This window comes from Cupressus sempervirens, chromosome 8 (genome assembly GCF_028749045.1).
Source record: "Cupressus sempervirens isolate cs-2001-9-10 chromosome 8, ASM2874904v1, whole genome shotgun sequence".
Classification (NCBI taxonomy): Eukaryota; Viridiplantae; Streptophyta; class Pinopsida; order Cupressales; family Cupressaceae; genus Cupressus; species Cupressus sempervirens.
Window position 1 is genome coordinate 291,013,512 of NC_143125.1, and position 19,750 is coordinate 291,033,261.

Sequence of the window (19,750 nt, forward strand, 5' to 3'; positions counted from 1 at the left end):
TGTTATTCATAATGGAAGAATTATCTTGTCTTCATAATCTACTAGGTACTTGTTGGAGTTCGTGCTTGGGTTTGTGTAGTCCCTATTGCACTGACCCACCCTTGTGAGGTGAAGTGTGTTTTGTGAGCATCCCTTTCTCAAGGTTGATGTTGCCTTGTTGTTTGGGATTGACTCAGTTCTTTGATGATTCTAGATTCTCCTTTTTGGATGTTGACTTGGGTGCATATTTATATCCTTTTCTCTCTTGAGAGAGTAGGCTAGTGTGGTTATGCCACTAGCTTAGTATTTTCTAATGAGTATGTTGATGCTTGGTTGAAGTGTGAGTTCCTTAATTCATCTTGGGCTGATTTTGTGTAGAGGTTGAGAGTTACTCCCTCTTAGTCCTAATACTCTATAGTATCCTTCTCCCTAAGCTTATATCTTCATGTGGATTGTCTTAGTCAATTTTTCTTTTTAACCATTGACTTGAGGCTAGAGATTGAGTTTAGTATTAGGTGGGGTGTAGTATTCCCAACATGGTGCTGGAGGGACATGGTATCGTTGGACACATGTTACCATCTTACGAGTTCGTATGCAAATATTACATGATTGTGTCCACTGACAAAAGTCTTCAAACCTTGTGCAAAGGTGATATCTTGTATGGTTGGGTTGTGTGACCCTAGTTTCTAGGGGTAGTTGAGCCTTTGTACCTTGGATAGGTGTTGTGCTCCTACACTTGGTGATGAGTAGTCTTTTGGAGTGTGTAATTTTGTTGGTAAACTATCATCCACTTTGTCCTTAGGGTGAGTTTACATAGATTCTAGAATGATCATGTGTGACATGATAGTATTCTTGGGAATTTGGGATGGTCATTCCCCATGATTCAAACTCTTGTTGGAAGTGTGTCATGTTTTGACCTTGATTTGTGGTCAAGTAGTTGGTGCATGTTTTGTTTGGGCACCTATTGAAGAGCTAGAGAGGGTTTTTCCTTGCCTTGTATTGTTGACTTTATGGCTAGATGGGTTTTTCCTAGTGCATGGAAGGTTCCTTGTTGGAAGACCTTGTGCTTGTGTGACACCTTTTCTCTTGTGATTAACCTATTTTGGGGTTAATAAGATGGTTTGAGAATGTGGGAGTGATTTGGATGGACTTGTGAAGGATTCAGTGAGTCATCCCCATTGCTCGGTTTTGATTTTGCTCTTAGTGTGTTTGGTTTCTATTCTTGGTTTGCTAGCTTTCAAGAGTAAGACTTGACTTTGGGGGGGATGATGTATTGGCTCTCCCATTTGACTTCTATAAGTCATTCTATTGGATGCAACCTTGTTGATATTTTGCTGTGATGGATCATGATTATGACCATGAGTGGTCTACACTATCGAGGTGTTTGGATGTATGTTTTTGTATTAGTTGCCTTGATTATGCTTTGACTGATTTATGAGATTATGATATGATTTTTGCTTCATTGAGGTTTATGCCAATGCTTACCAGGATCGATGTGGTATCATGAGGTTGTTCCATGATTACCTTGAGATGTTTGCATAGATTGCACTATGTACTATTACCATGCTACACTAGACTAGGTTCCTATAGTAGTGGATAGTCATGTTTTATGACTGTGTTTACTTATGTGCTTTAAGTGCCTTTTTAATGTTGTTTAAATAATCAAAATGAAATTCTTAAGTAATCAGAAATGGATTGTTCATGTTGGATTATTTGGTTATGTGCTACGGACATTTACCTTGTTATATTTTGATTTGAGAGTTATGTGTTACTTATGTGATATTTTATATTTTAGAGGACTTGAGGGTAAGATGTTATACTTTGATTTTAGTATCATAGATTTTAGACTACTATCTTGTTTAGTTGATCATATTGCATGACGATGCCATTTTGAGATGCCAGTATGTTTTATGATGATATCTAGTTATCTATTATTTGGACATACCTCTGATTATGTTAGGTAATGGAATTAATGCTATGGTTATTTATTTCATTCCTATGTTGTTATGCTTTATTCGAACATGAGTGATGTAAATAGATTATTCTAATATAATTAAATAAATGGTTAAATTAGGCGATTTAATGCATTTATTGCTTTGGCTATGTTATTATATGCAATTGCACTTGATCATGTTATTTAGTGTGCAGGATCTATATCCCTGGCAATGGCACATGGAGTTAGTGATTCAGCCTTTCATATTTTACCAATGTCATCCTTGTATGGTCAAGGTATCCTTATTTTAATTATTTTATTAAACCTTTCGATGATTATTAAATCTGAACTCATTTGCATTATGTGATTAGAATAGTAAGCATGTCTATGCATTTAGAGGTTCACATTGTCGTGAATTTTTTTAAGGAAATTTATGTGTTTTTGGGTCTTCAAGCTTTTAATTGATTTATTTTAATTTATGGAAACTTTTCCATAGATCAATTCCTATTTATAGGAATAGCCTATTTTCATTTGGGTCATTTTGGGGTTTAACTAGGTTGGTTGGTTATTTTCTCTAATCGATTATTCACTCGAAAAGTGAATAAATATCCAAAAAGGAGCTTAATTCTGAACTTTTCACTTTTGAATTAGAAAGTTTGAGAGTAAAACCCAAAATCCTCTTCATGAGGATTTACTATTTTGTTAATTGTGTGAGCTACGAGCATGGGATCGTCGCGAGGTTGGGCTTGTTGGATCCAGCTCGGGGAAACCTTGGATTGCCGCAATTTTCAACTACTTTTGTGAGTTATTTATTTTATGGTTCAGATTCCCATTTTGCCTTTTTGGCTATGAGGTAGAGCTTTCCTGTTTTATTATTTGTACTCTGTTTCTACTTCTATTTTTGTAGCCATTTGTTTGGAGGTTGACAACTAGTGTTCCCCTCCATTTCTATATGTTAGTTCTACCTAGTTGGGTAGGTTCGAACATTTCCCTATTTTTCGTGATGAATGTTTTGAGTATTATGACATTATGCTGGCTATTTTTGCATACAGTGTTTGAACTTGATTATTTTTGGATTTTTGGGGTTTTTGTGCCTAAAGGCCTAATGGGTTTAATTTTGAAGTTTTCCAAATTTTGGGGGTTTTACCTCATTTTGTGTGCCGCCCTATTTTCTTAGGTTTTCTTGGGGCAATGTGGGTCATGGACCTTGATGATCCATTTGGATATTAGTTAGACCACTATTGCACTTTTATGTTGCATTGGGGTGTGTGTCACATCTGTACTCCTAACCCTGTGGTTGGTTGAGTGATTTTATACTTGGTTTTATGGTTTCTTTTGGACCTTTGCTTTTGTTTCGTGGACACTAAGATTCATGTAGAATCTATGCTCCTAGATTGAGGCCAGTTGAGTGAGTTCATGATGTTTAGTCTTGTTCCATCATTAGGATTTGCGTAGAATCCATACTCCTAGATTAAGGTTGGTTGAGTGATTTCATTATGTTTGGTTTTATTAGCTTTAGGATTCATGTAGAATCTATCCTTCTCGTGTTGCTTTCAGTTGGGGTTTATTTGTTGTATTGTGTTCTCATCCTATCCTTGTGTTATGTTCTTCATGATGGTGGTGCACCACACATGACTACATGCACATACATTTGTCATAGGACTTGCAGGTCTCAATCTTCCATGGTACTTTTGAAAGTTATGATCATTAGGGTTGGGATGGGAGAATGCATGCCCATGGGCACTTGTCATAGGATGAGCATGGGTAGGGTAGGGTAGCATATGGAGGGGGATTCTCTCTCATAGCCCAATGATCATGATGCCATGGGTATGATAGAGAGGAGTTTGATTAAGTGATAACTAAAGAAAATGTGTGAATGGTAATAAAACTTAAGATAATAAAACTTCATGTGATGGTTCCAAGGGAGTACCTTGAGAGGGAATTACCTTGCGAGAGTTTCCACATGTGATCCGAGCTTGGGCTTGTTGATGTCAAGTGACTCTCCATGATGTCAGCCCCTACTTAGTAGCCTATTGAGTGTCTGATCACAACCTGTACTCCTTGCATTGTCTTAGGTTCTTAGTTACAACCATCATACTGTTTGGCATGAGTGTTAGCGATTGATGTTTTTTGTGTGTTTTTGGTTGAATCATTATCTCCATTAGTATAGCAGGTGTGGACCTACAGGTTCCACGTGGTTGGGAGGCATAGTTCTTTTCACCGCTACTAGGGACAGGTGTACAAGGATGGTCTCTTATCCTAGTGTGACCATTGCTGGATGTTTTCACTTAATGCTTCAGGTTCCCGAGTATGTTTTCTTGTGATTTATGCTTTCATTAGAATTCTTAGATATCATGATTGGCTAATGTTAGTTTATTTGATGCATTCTCATATTATGATGTTTAGCATATGACTAGATGATGTGAATTGTTGTATTGGATTATCTATTGCTTATTGGTTAGCATGTTAGATTTCCTTATTATGCTGATTAGCATGTGTTAGGCGATGTTATCTACTTGTAGGCTTATCTTCTGTTGTACTACTAGCATGTTAGATTTCCTTATGCTTTTGGTTATTAACATGTTTAGTAGTGATGTCCCTATTATGATATAATTGATGATTTGATCAGTGGCTTGAGATGTTACACATGGGGGATGGCTAGGGCCCATGATGGCCTTATGATGCCATTGAGAGTTGGGAGGCACTATGTAATTAGTTTGGTTGTTTAGTTATTGTGATGTTTTTTCTATACATTGCGATGTTGGTTATGTTCATTGCGATGTTACCTTCAATGCATTCTTGACTACTATGGTTTAGATGGATAGATGTTCCTCCTTCTTGATTCCTTAGCATATTGGTTACTATGCAATTGAGTGTTTTCTCCTTGATATATGTGGATCTAGTACTCCCCGATGTGGAGGATTTGAACTCAGTTATTCTCTGTTTTACCCCTATTGTGTTTTCCTTAAGTGTTTTTGTTATTCTCTAGTGACATTTTATCAGTATGGTGCGACACAAAAATGTATCGCATGCCCATTGAAACTTTGTCGTGCATCCCTTGATTCTATCGCATGCCTTTTGGAGAAATATCACACGATACTAGAAAGTATTGCACCTCCTTGTGAGAAATGTTGTACAACACCCTTTAATTATTGCACACCTTTGGGAGAAGTATTGCCTAGTTCCTTAAAGTGTCTCCCTCCTTCTTTAGAAATATCGCACAATACTTTTCTATGTTGTATTAAAGTATCACCTGGTCTTTGTAAAAACCTATGTAGGTGGGTTGCGAGCAGTTTTTGATCTGGTTCAAACTTTTTGAGAGTTGATTTGGATACCCTCTTTGATGTTCTTCAACCCTTTGGTGTTGCTTTTTGTTTTTTGTTGTGTGTGTTTCAGTAGTTTGCCTCTTTGGGTTTAAAATATATCATTTAAGCATAAGTTTATGTATATTTAATTCCTTATACTTAAGATATATAATAATATATGCGACGAAAATTTTCGAGATAGGTTTCATACCTCTTGGAGATAAGATGAAGATTCTAGGAAATTTCAAGGCTTTAGAAATCCAGACTTAGCCAATTTTTAGGCTTCAAGATTTCAAACTTAGCCAAATTTTAGGATTTTTCATTCTACCCCAACTTAGTGTTTTGTTGATGAGTGGTTGTTTCTTCAAGCCCTCATCTTGTCCGTGGTCCTTGTTGGCTTTTGTCTACTTGTGTTAGTTTGGTAGTGGTGTTCTGAGATCTGGTTGTTGCTAGGATTGTGGTGAAGTCTTTCGTTGCGATCTTTGTGATGCCTATATGATGTTTTCATGTGCAATCATACTTGTAAAAAATAAATCTTGGCTTATATTTCATCATTGTTTCCAAGGATCTCTGGGCAGGACATTACACTATTTCTTGGCTCCTGAATCATTTGGCACACACTATTTTCTTGACACAAACTATTAATTGGCACCTGAGTGAATTGAGACATCTATCATATCACTTAGCATGTATTTTCTTAACACTTATGCTTCACATGCTCTATTGACTCGACTTGCACTATTCACTCAACTCGCTCTGTTCACTCAAATTTCTCTACTATATAATGACTAAGTGTCATTAGAGTGGGGTTGTTGTTGCAAAAAAAGACTGACAAATCAATGCAAAATTTGAACCACTCAACTTATAGTACACAAGAGGTGGTTAAGCCCTTGTCATGAATCCTAAGGGGAGAGCTAAACAAATTTCCAATAATCTCCCCCACAATGTTACCCGAGGGTCTAAGGATGTGAACCTGTGACCAAGCTCTGATACCAATTGTTAGATTGGGGTGGCCATTACACAAAAGACTTATCTATCAATGCTTGATACAACCACTCAACTTATAGTATATAGGAGGTGGTTAAGCCCTTGTCACAAATCCCAAGGGAAGCACTAAACAAATTTCCAAAAAGTGTTTTATCACTAACTTTGTCAAAACCATGGTGAGATCAACAACTACATATTTGATGCAAGTGGGATTTATGCTTACCTCTTATTGGTCTAATGACCTCTCTAAGGGAATTTAATGCAATAATGGGTTCTTAAACTCCTAGGTCAAGGGAAACTCACCCAACTGATAACTCTTCCTATTCCCTTGTACTTACTTCAAAGGACTTTATCCTTCCAAGCACCCTTACTTCCACTTCTACAAGATAATCACTAAATTAGATAACCAACTTCTCAATCAAACTTCTAACACCTTGTTTCATCACCCTCTTCAATAGATTTCATCCATTCTTGGCTCCTAAACCCTTGTTTGGTTGAACTATGCAAAGTGCTTTATAGTTTAGATCAACAATAACTTTAAAAAAATATATATTTGATAAAAAATGACCTAAACATGATACCAATATTTTTACATTTTTTAGTACCCATTTGGAGGGTTTAAACAATATCTCATTTTAGCATCTAGTTTTTTTACCAATTTCATAGTTAACTCAAAAAACCCTATCAAAACCTTGTTGAAAATCCATATCCAAATACAGACTGTGTCGACTCTCTTTTATGTTTTTTATTAGATAAATAGGCTTTACAGGGACCTTGAAACCCAAAAGTTAAAACATTAACAAGGTTAATAATAAGCATGAAAATCCCAACAAAAAGAGTTCAAGTTCAAAGGCTGAAAAATAAGCCCAAGGCCTAGCCTAGAAACAAAGAGCAAAGAAAAGACCAAGAACAGAAACTACATAGAAATGAAAAAGGAAAAATCCTAGACAAAAAGCCAAAAAATAGATTTAGACAAAAGAACAGGTAGTGGATTAGTCCTCATTCTTTCTGTCTAGGTCTTGCATGGCATGAGCAGCCTCATAGGCCATCTGGTTCTCCTCAGCCTCTTGCTAGAGCTCCCTTTGATCCTCTTGGTCTTGACCATTATTGATGTTGTCCTTTGTAGTGTCAACCACCAGTCTAGCTTTTTCCTTGTCTTCTCCATCCTCCTCTTCCTTCATAACTCTATCTTTGATCCAACTAGTTAAAGAAATAATGTTTTTGTTAATGGAGCTTAGTAGTGAAATCATCTGGTTTGAGAGATTATGATTGTACATTTCAAGGTTTTTAATCCTTCTCTCTGCTAGACTGAGCCTCTCACCATTGCTGTCTCTATTATCAAAATTCACCCCATTCCTATTATCCTCCATATGATCAACCTTCTCTTTGACCTCCTCCAGCTCATGGAAAAGCCACTTGATTGATATGAAGTTATCAATCATACTGTTGCAGGCATTATTCAAGAGGTTCAGCCCAGTTCCCCTAGCATTATCCAAAATAGCCATAATCGATGGGTCTATGAGTGCTTCTAGCTGCTCCTCTTCTTGGTTATCCACAAGGACCTACAGGTTCATGGCCTCTCTAAAAATGCCCATTTTTGAGGTCTTGACATTAAAGTTTTTCCAAGATTTCCTCCTATCTTTAACCTGCACCTCCCCACCCTCAGTCTCAGAATCCATTTTTTTCTCCTCAGGTTGGGCTTGAGTGTGGATAGGAGAAAGAGGCAGTGAAGACATATCCTATTCTTGCTGCAATTTCTCATCCTTCAGACCCTCCCTCTTGTGTTTCTTCCCTCCTCGGTCTTCTTTATTTAGCTCTTGCATCTCATTTTCCTCCTCTTTCAACTCCACATCCTCCTCATCTTCACTGTCAACCTTCACATCCTTCACATGTTGCTTTTTCCCATGAGCCCTAGGGCTTTTCCTACTTGGGGGAATGGAAGAAGGCAAATTCTTGACCTGAAGGGTGACAATTTTATCTGTGGAAGAGTACCCATCATCCTCACAGCTAAAGCTCTAGATATCATCTGAGTTTGAAGAGAAGTTAGAGCTTCTAGAGGTGACATTCTCAGTCTAAGGGGGGGCATTTCTTATAGTTTGAGCCTTAAAGTGCTCATAAATGAGCAGCAAAAGCCCCTCATGCAGAGCAAGGTTATCAGTGGGCTTCTTTTTGAAGCTAACCACCGCCTTGCTCATGGAAGTTGACAAGTAATAAGGAAAATAAATTTTACTACTATGCCAAAAATGATTCAAAACAACAAAGTGGTGGGTATGAGCCCGATCATACCTAGGGTCCAGAGTAATGTACTTGATAATAGCTCTCAAAACATACCTCCACAATTTCTTCATGGTATCAGGAACACATTACGTGTCAATCTTCTTTAGGGCTTTTAGTTCCTTTGTATCCTTCACAAAATCTCACACAACATTAGCTGAGAGCTTCTTGTCCCTGAAAAACTTAAAACCCTCAATTGGGATTTCAGAAATAGTCGATATCACCTCCTCAGTGATCATGAAAGAAATGCCGTTCACCTTGACTCTACCATCCTTTCATTAACCAACCATACTATTGGTTACCTCTTGATCAAAACCATGTAGTTTCACAATGTATCTGGTAATCCCACCCTAATCCAGCTACTCCCAAACTTTTTCCCTACTCCTTTATTTCTCTATTTCACCAACCGGCTCCTTTCTGCACCTTTCACCAACCATATCTACACTCTGTGGACCCTCAATTTTCATTTGTACCTTGCACTATGACTAATAGGAACCTCTTTGGTTGAGCAGAATATAGAAAGAAATAACCTTTCCATTTCTCATTTTGCAAATGCAAAAAAAACCTAGAAAGCATGTCAAAAAGTCTATAATAAGTTATAGCAATTACAATTTCCCAAGCTACCTTTATGGGAAGTACCTTTCCCCTTGATCCATTCATACTCATAATTGCACATTGATCTTCTCTGTACTTCCTTCGATCTTGTCCAGTTCAATCATGCTTTTGACGTCTGCCAAAAAAATATTTTCAAGATGCCATGTCATAATTTGGTTTGTGCCAACCCGTATATTAGCAAATTTTTCAGCAACTGGGTTAGCTTCCTAGAAAATATGAGTGACGTGGACTCTACCAAATTTGGCAAGAGTCTCACGAGTCTCATCAATAAGATTTGCAATCGACCATGATGGCTTAGAGTTACCGTTAATACATTTTATATTGTTGTTTGAATCCCCTTCAAGCCAAATGTTAGTAACTCCAATTTCAAATGCTAGTTTGACAGCATTACACACATATTTGCTTCTGCAAAGTGGTTGGTTTGAAATCCCAGCAGGAGGGAAAAAGTTGCAATACCATAACCATTTTCATTCCTTATTATGTCTCCACTTCTTGAGGAGCCAGTATTTCCCTTGGATGCTCTATCAAAGTTGGCTTTATGCCATCCTTCTAGGGCGAGAAGCCATTTGGCTTCTTGTCTTTTCGTCTTTTTATCTTTCTCCTTCTCCATTTTTTTGCCACCTAATTCTATATCTCCCCCTTTCCTTACTAAATAGTTTTCCTTAATATTTGCAAATATTTACTTTCCTATCACTATAGCCAGCTCCTCTTTATCTCTGAAGATTCTATTATTTCTCTCCTTCAAGATGCTCCAATAGAAATGAGGCAGTATCCACGAACTTAATTCCTGCAAATTAGATCTATTGAACATGCATTTCCATTGACATAAGAAATCTAGAAGGTTAAAAGGCACACACTAGCTGAAGCCCAAGTCCTGGTTAAGGAGAACCCAAACCTCCCTGGAGAAAGAGCAATGAATGAATAAATGATTGCCAGTCTCCATTTGATCTTTACATAACACACATCTGTTGGGCATAATATGACCTCTTGTAATGAGGTTATCCTGGGTGAGGATTTTGTCCTATAGAGCCAACCAATAGAACATATTAATTGTTGGAAGGAGGCCAAGAAGCCAAGCCCTCAACCGTGGAGGAATCTCATTTAATCTCCAAAGGGCCAAATACCTAGAGGCAACAGTATATATCCCATTGGCGTTATCTCCCTAGACTAATTCATCCCTATTATTATTTAGGGCCATGGAGTTTAGCATTACCATAATAGGATTAAGATCTTCAGAGATGATAGATAGGTCTATCCATCCCTGGTCATTCCTATAGTCACTAACTTTCTACCCAAAATGGTTGATGCAGTCATTCACCCAGACCTCATAGCTGGGGTTGTTCATAAGAGGGCCTTGAATAAGCTAGCTATCATACTAGAAGTGGATATCCTCCCCATTTCCCAATTTCCAAGAGATTCTAGAATTTGCCAGGTCCCTAGGTTTTAAAAAACCATTCCAAATAGTGGAACCTCTTGGGATATCTTTGTTGAAGAGGGTAAACTATTTAGATGGCCTCTTAATATAATTGTTTTCCATAATGTCTCTCCATTCCCTTGTGCTGCTGAAGATATGCCATATTTGCTTTTCCAAAATAGCCTTATTGAGGTGAGTAAGCTTCCTAATGCCTAGACCTAAATATTTCTTGGGAAGGCAGACTTTTTCCGAAACAATGAGAGGATATCTTTTATTCTTTTCAGCCCCTGTCCATAAAAAATCTCTTTGAATTTTTTCCATCCTCTTAGTAAATTTCCCAGGGATCACAAAAAGGATCAAAGCATAAATAGGCAAATTTTGAAGGGTGGATTAACTAGTTGGTATTTTCTAGCTTGGCTAAGAGAAGCCCCTTTCCAACCAACCAGCTTCCTACTGAACCTGTCCATTATGCTATTCCAAAAAGAATCAGGAGGATTCATGCCCAAAGGTAGCCCAAGATAGGTAGAGGGGAGCATCCCCACACTGCATCCCAAAATTCTAGAGATTTTCTTCTATCTATCCTTAGGAGTGTTAATAAAGAAAACATAACTCTTTTCCCAGTTGATGGACAGTCTTGATCCTCTAGAGTAGATATCCAAGATGTCCTGCATTGCCTTTGCCTCCTTAACTAAAGCATCCCCTCCCATTATAGTATCATCAAAAAATTGCTGATGTATAAAAGGGGCACTTTTAGAAGAAGGTTTAAAACCTTTGATTCTCCCGTCCTTCTTATTCTTCTCTATAAGTCTGCCTATGCATTCCGCCAAGATTTTGAATAGAATAGGTGAGAGAGGATTGCCCTGATGAAGACCACGAGAAGGTTTGAAAAAATTAGAGGGCGGTCCATTGAATAAGACAACAAGAGAGGAAGTAGTTACTAGCTGAGAGATAAGCTTACAAGTTTTGACATCAAACCCAAAAACCTAAAGCACCATATATAGGAAAGACTAGTCAACCTTGTCATAGGCTTTTGAGAGGTCTAGTTTAAGAAACACGCCTTCCATTTTTCCAGCTTCCATAGAGTGAATCACTTCATGCACCATCATAATGGAGTCTAAAATTTGTTTGCCTAGGAGAAAACCAGTTTGTTGTTGAGAAATAATCAAAGGGAGGAGTTTGAGCAACCTGGAAGTAAGAAACTTCAAAATGATCTTGTAAAAAGAATTGCAAAGACTAATTGGTCTAAACTTGTCCAAGGAATTGGCTCTAGGAACTTTACGAATGAGAACTAAAAAAGTAGAGTTAATCTCCTTGAGAATGCTTATAGCCCCAAAGAATTCCTAGGCAGCCTGTACCACATCCTTCATCAAAATAGACCAAAAAAATTAGAAAAATAAAGAAGGGAAACCATTATGGCTAGGAGATTTATTTTTCGGCAGAGAGAAGAGAGCTTCTTTAACTTCTAAATTAGAAGGAATGGCATGAAGCAATTTATTATGGTGAGGAAGGATGATCTGAGGGATGTAGGAAACAATGTCATCCTGATCCACTTTGGACAGCAAAGGATCCCAAGACAACATGGAGGAGAAGAAAGAAATAGCCTTAGCTGAGATTTCCTCATCCTTAGTCAGCGTTCCTTGACCAATCTTTAAACATGTGATTCTATTATTAGCACAATTTTTTAGAGTAGAAAGATGAAAAAAAGTTGTATTCTGGTCTCCCTCTTTGAACTAGATTACCCTAGATCTTTGTCTCCAGAACTGCTCCTCTTTACTAATAATATTGTGTAAGTCTGAAATGATAGACAACTCAGCCTCCCTGTTTAACTCATCATACCCATCCTTCAAAATAGAGGCTTGGATAGAAGAAAGATTGTCAGATAGGACTTCCTTCTCAAGAAATACATGGCCAAAATCAGACTTGTTCCAAGCTTTAACCATCCTTTTAACGTTGCTTAGTTTTTTGGCTACCCTGTACATAGTTGTGCCTTCCACATCAATACTCCACCAGAGCTTAATCTTATCTAAAATATCAGGGTGGGAGGTCCACATTTTTTCAAAACAAAAAGGGGAAGGCCTTCTAGGGCCTAAAGGAACAATCGAAAGGGAAATAGGGGAGTGGTCAGAACCCACTCTGGGCAAAAGAGCTAATTTGCAAGAAGAAGACTATAGCTAGTTGGGAGTAATAAGAGCTCTGTCCAATATGACCTCAATACATTCCTAACCAATGCATTTATTTGACCAAGTAAAGGCACCTCCCATGAGGTCCATATCCAAAAAAGCTAGTCCATTAGTGAAATTTGAAAGGTCATTTTTACTTTGCCAATCCAGAGGCAGACCTCCCTTCTTCTCCTCATCTAATAGTGGAGTATTAAAGTCACCCATAATAATTCCTTTCTTTAAATTACTACTCTACTCCAGACTCTGCGCTCTAGTCTAGTAAATCTTTCTTTCTCTCTTATTGTTGGGAGCATATAAATTTAGCAAGAACCATCTATCATTGGAAGGGATATGAAAAACTTTACACAAAAGAATATTACCTTCATTGTAAGTAGATTCCATTCTAAAATTTTTGGTGTTAAAAAGGGTCAGTAGTCTCCCAGAGGCACCATTAGAGTTCGAAGCCTCCCCATTCATCAAGTTGCTAAACTTAATCTTCCCCAAAAAATCCTTTTTCATCTTAGTTTCTTGGATCATCAAAATGTCTGGTCTCTAATCTCTTATCAGATTCCAAATAATTTCTTGCTTATGGGCTCCATTAAGGCCCCTAATATTCCATGATATTATCTTCATGATTAATTCTTGGAACACTCCTAGAGAGTTCTCTGGTGCCCATTCGCCAAGCTACTTCTAGTCTCCTCCTCTCTAGCTTCCTTCTCTGATTTTTTGCCTCTTTTGGCCACTGAGCCCACATTTGATTTGCAGTTGCTTCTTGTCTCCACCGGAGAGGCCAAAGAAGGTTCCCTCACATTTTTCTTCCTAGGATTTGGGGATAGAAGAACTTCACTCTCCTTGCCAAAATTCAATGACCTAGAAGCCTTAAGAGTAGACTTTGGGTTGGTTAGAAGATCCTCCTACCGGTCTAGTTCCTTCACCAAAACATCCAACTTTCCTATGCTAGTCCCTCCAGCTATAGAGGAAACAATATTTTCCTTTGGGCCTTGATAGATGATAATACCTGTATTTCCTCTATCCTTCTCCACCTCAAAGGAAGCCAGGTCAAACCTACCCTCAGAAAGTGGTGAGCTTAACATCACAGCCTCCTAATCAGCTTATTGAGGGGCATTCTTGCCTACCTCAACTCTTGAAGTCACATGAGGTTCCAACCTTCCCTTAGCCAGAGCATCCTTAGATAGTTGGGGTTGGACATTACTTATTTGCAACTCCCTAATGACTAGAGAGGAGATTAGCGCTGACTCCAACATCTCAACTTGAGGAACATTTTGTTCATCCGTGCCCATAGGTAGAGTGGAATCAGAGGGTTGTAATTGATTTTCCTTCTTTGAAGCCTTCTGGCCTTGGTTGGTAGTCTTTATTTTCCATACTTTCTTAACCCCAAAGAAAGGAGCAGCAGAGGGATTCTTCTTCTTCTGAACTGACTTTACTTTCAGGCATTGAAAAGCCTTATGGCTAGTCTTAAAACAATGAAAACATCCAAAAGGGACACTCTCATAATCTAGCTACTGAATATGTATGCCAAGTTTTGATTGAAAGCACAACACTTCAAGCATATCATCCCCTTCCGTTACACCTATACAGATCCTTGCATAGGTCAACCTGCTCTTAGAAGTAGTAGTTGGGTCAATGGAGAGAAGCTCTCCAAAAGAACTAGCCACACCCATAACAACATCCTCACTCCAGAATTCCAAGGGTAGCTTAGGGAGTCTTACCCATACTGGAGCTTGCTAATAGAAAGATTCATTTAAATCCAATTTAGAAGACCATTTTTGTAGCATTAGTGTAGCCATACCAATGATCCAAGGTCCTCTACATAGGATGTCAGCCATATCCTCTTTACATGTGAATTCAAAAGAAAGAAATTTGTTTTCCATAGCAATAACACTGTCATGTCCTTTTAGACTCCATTTCTTCGATGTGAAGGTCCAAACAACATCGATGTTCGGTCTTTGACCCATGAACTTACCCACAAGTATGGAAGCCATTGTAGCAATACTGTGGTCCACAATTTTGTCTAGAATGGAAATCATGCATGATCCCTTTTCCAAACCTGACATAACCTTAACCGAAGGGAAAGAGGACTTACCCAAAGGCTTAACACCAAAGAGTGAGCCCCATTTCACTTGGAGATTCCCTGGTCTATCCACCTTGGATTGTGTTTCTGGTTTTTGTTGGGTTCCACCATCTGCATGTGGATCCCCATCCCTAGACTCTGCCTCTCCACAGTCAGCCTAGATCCCATCCTGCACACCTGGTTTCCAAGATCCACCCCCCTAAGATTTCTCGCCTAGTGCTAGGTTTGAAATTTGAACATGCACTTCCTGATCTCTCCCCTGTCTGCTCCCCTACATTTTTGAAACTTGTGGGTCTGTGTTAGACTCTCTTTTATGTTATGTTCATTATGAATTCTTGGATTAAGGAGTTTCACAATGATAAGGAGATGTGGAAGAATGAATCCTATTTTTGTAGCATGGTGTTCGAGGGTTTTAGCATTATTGATGAAGCTCACCAGGAGGAAGAATTAAAACAAAATAAATGTGAGGAGGAAAGTATTAAAATTGCCAAAATGCAAGAAGCTGAAGAATGATAGCCTCGAAGGAGAAAGTTTTCTTGCTTTAAACAAATAAGTCCTCCTTATATTTCTTCTTCAAGTTTCCCTAAATCTCAGCCTATACTTCAAACACCTCCCCATGTTGATAATTGTGATCCCACAAATGACTATTGTCCCTTCTTTGTTGTTGATGAAGAAGTGGTATATCTTTTCCCACATCAAAGACACCAAAAGAGAAACATTTAATTGAAGAACATGTTTTACAGAAAGAGGTTAAGGAGGATGAATGTCATAGGGACACTTGTGTCCTTAAGGAGGAACACATTGATGTGCATGAGGCTACTCCTCAGCCTGCATGCAATATCACAATAGAGAAGACAATCCAAGATCAATAGTTTATTTCTTCTTTGAAATAGCATAAGGGTTGTTGTGACATAAGGACATCATAGTGGATGGGGGAGATTCATTTCTATGAGCTTGGGGCCCCATGTCTATCTAATAAGTCATCTTTTTATATATGAAGAGCATGAGGAACTCTAGCAAGAAGAAAACACATTACCAGCTGCACCATAGAGCTAAACCTTGTTTGTCATAAAGATTTGGAGGTTTTAGAGCATAACAATATGGTCAAGGCTGATTGATTAGACCCATAGCCATCAAGAGGATTCCCAATAAGGAATCTAGCTCTACAAAAATCAACATTTCCCCCAGTCATGCTCATTTTAGAGCATGAGGATGAAGATAACAAGGAAGACCAATTATGTTTTTCTTAAAATGACAATGTCCCATTGTTAGAAAGCTTCTTTATTTTCAACATTGGGAAGAATGAGTTCCACACAACTATACGCTTGTCATGCTTGTTGCTATTTGCACCTACCCACATGTATGGAAGGAAAATAAAGCTTCTAAGAAAGGGTATCTATTCCAACAAGCTGGTCAATGGCTTTATTTTATTTTTTGTAATTTTAAGTACTTGGACATAGTAGATTAGATGTTTTCAGATTTCCAAGAAGTGCATGGGAATATTTGTTCTCTTCTTTTGGAGCTTTTCAAAGCTCCTTGAAATCCTTTTTCTTTTTTGTTAATTGGAGATTTTGTGAAGTTGTAGGTGGGATAATCTGTCATTCTATTTTGGTGACTCTATGCCCAATGAATTTCTTAATACCATTAATCTTATGCTTAGTAGGTAAGCATTCCATTGAGTTACCAAGAATGTTGGCTATTTTCACCCCCATTCAACCCATTATTAAAAATTGATCTGAGATATTTTCAATGGGATGGATTTTTTGTAGTGGGTTAACAGGCCAAAGTTGGTAGTTAACATTTGTATTGGCTTAGTTTTCTCTTTTCCCGAGTGATAGTATGTTTTGGTGTCAAGTGGCTCGGTTTGTTCTTTTGTTAAGTAGCTTGGCCTCTAGTGTTGACCAAGTTATGCAGATAGAAATGGTCAATATTACCAAAAAAATTTAAAACAAATTATTGTTTTCAAAATTTTAATGCTAACTACTTATTAGTGTCAAACGTTTGATGCTAAATACTCATTTTTGAAAAAAATTTCAACGAGGATGCTCTTGATGCTATAGCATCCTTGTCAAGCATGGATGTTTCCTGATGGAAAAATTAAAAGATTTCAACCACAAGAAATTGAATTTGGACACCACATTTGGTCAAAATTTTGATGCTCCCATCTATCATTGACAGTTCAACACAAAAGATAATAATGAAGGAGTTTGTCAAAAAATTGACCAGTTTACGTTGAACAATCGACCAAATTTGCATCAAAAAATGTGTAGAATTTTACTAGTGACATAACCCTCAATAACATTGATTACCATTCAATAAAATTCACTAAAATTTAATAACATTAATTAACGATTATTACATTTAATTACATAATTTTTTTTATAAAAAATGATTACCTATGTCACTCCTCGAGGATAAATAGAGGTTCCTTTCCTTTTCCCCAAGCATCCATCTATGACAAAAATGTTATGAACACTATAAAAATTACTCCAATGTACTCAAGAAAAGAATGAAATAAAATAACAATTTTCTTCTATCTATTTTGCATAATTACAATGAGGTTTACCTACTAGGAAGATGAGCAAAGATGATCAATATCCCTATCTGTGTCATGCGGTTCCCAATCCGTGTGGCCCTAGGACAAAGATCAAATATAAAGAGAGTTAGCAAAAAAATATAATAATAAAATGCCATAGAAAAAACATTACAATTCATAATTATATTTAATAAACTATCTCTATATAGTGTATTGAATTATACCTATCAATCCATGAGAATGTGAGAGATTCTAGGTAAAGAATATTAGGTTCCCACACATGTTAGCTAAAAATATAAGTATTAAAAAATGGACCAGGTGTGCATGTGCATGCCCACACATGTGTGTGTGCACGCACGCGCGCGCGCGCGCACACACACACACACACACACACATGCACATAAATTGAGCACTATGTTCTTACTTCTATATCAAGGTCAAATGATGTAAGGGGGTCCAATCGAGAACATTTGGAAAAAAAAAAAGTTGTAAGGGTCTTAGATAGGGTAAATTATCCTTAGGAAACATTTGGAGGAAATTTTAATGAATCTTATTGTTAATTCATTTCAACTAAATTGGATTGGTTGGGGAATTTTTTTTAACCCTATATACCCTAGTCAATGCTTAGGGGTTGTAGATTGGACAATATTTGGTACAAACTATTTGAGGAAAAGCAATAAAAGATCATTGTTTCTACAATTTCTTATGACTCTTTGTTTCTCTATCATTCCCTTTGTTTTAGTAATGTCCTTAAAACATCTACTAATCCTTGTTGGATCATTTTTTAATGTGCTAAAATCATTTTTGTTGTGCTCACATAAAAAGTGTTGATAGGGCTTGGGAAATTGCTTGATTTTTAATCAGTATGTAAAAATACATGCGCATTTACATCCAAAATAATGTGAGTTTGTAAAAGTTAAGTACTTTTTCATTTCCATTTTGGACTTAGTTTGATTTGTACATTTGAGTAATTATGAGTGTGTGCCTCAAGTTATCCATATGCCTTTTCTAAGCTTCCATAGTTTGCAACATTATTTACCTAAGCATTTGCAACTACAAGATCTCATAAAATTACTCTATCCTTTATACTTTAACGGATGTCTATAACCTATTCCAAATTTCCCATTTTAGCATGAAGGAAAGATGCTACTAAAGTTCCCATATTAACACTTCAAATTAACTAGTTGGGGAAAGAGGTAGAATGCTAATAAATGAATATTTTAGAAAATAATGTATGCATTGATAGTTGAGTCTATTATTTAGTTGTAGTAGTTATTAAAGATATGGAGCTTATGAATTAAAAGAATGAGGTTCCATATAGATAAAGCTTGCAAAGGAATCAATAACATTTATTTTTGAGATAAAAAACTCACTCATAGAAATATAGAGACCCATCTAAGATAATAAAAACATCACATAGACTTTAGTGAGAGTAATATATCTACAAGAGAAACATTAGTTGAAGTTACAATTATTTGAGAATATATAGAAAGCATTGCTGAGATAAAAATATGCATTTAAACAAATCATTAAATATGCATTTATATAAATCAGCAAATATATCTTTAAACAATACTAGAGCACAAATTTGTATGCAAGAAGTTAGAGATTATTAAGAAGTCATTTGGAAATATTCCTCTATAATAATCATCATTTAGTAGTTATGAGATTATCAAATGAGAGGAAATAATTGAGAGCTTATATTGACACAATTTCCGGATGATCATATGAAATGACATGGGTGTATGAGCAAAAAAAAAAAAACTAGAAAGATATTGTGTATAGATGAAGGTGTTACATAGATGATCTTGGAGTAATCAACATCTTGTTTGCACATATCATCATTCAAGATCAAATTGGTATGTGAGATTATATATATAGTGAACAATAAAGGAGGGAATTGAACATAATAGGAAGGTTTCAAGGCCCACTAATGTAAAGTAGGTAGTTTTATCACTTAGTCCTTCACTACTCTAGGAATTACTTAGTCTTTATCCTAGCCTAGAAGGGTTCACCTTGCTACCCTAACATCTAGAGGATCTCCTTCCTCTTCCCCACAATTATTCACTACCTAGTTACACCAATGATCTTAATTCTTTCACTCATCAAATGTCTCTTCCTACTACTTGCTAACTTCATTTCTCCTACCTTCTTGAGTATTTCTTCAACTAAATGGAGTGAGGGATTTATACATGAGGTATTAGACTTCACCTAGGCTTCTGGACCCAAATCCCATAGGGTTTCTTCAAATTCCTTATATCTATTCCAAAACTATCAAAAACTAGCCTAATTGAATTAGCTCTCCAAATTGAGTTTTTGGATTATACTTAAAAAATTCTTGTAATAAGGTGGAAATTTAATCATGGATTTGATTACAATTTTCAAAAATCCTAAAGATTTTGTGGGTCTTAGATCCCCAAGTCATTTGTACACTTGAAAGAAACTTTTATGCTTAT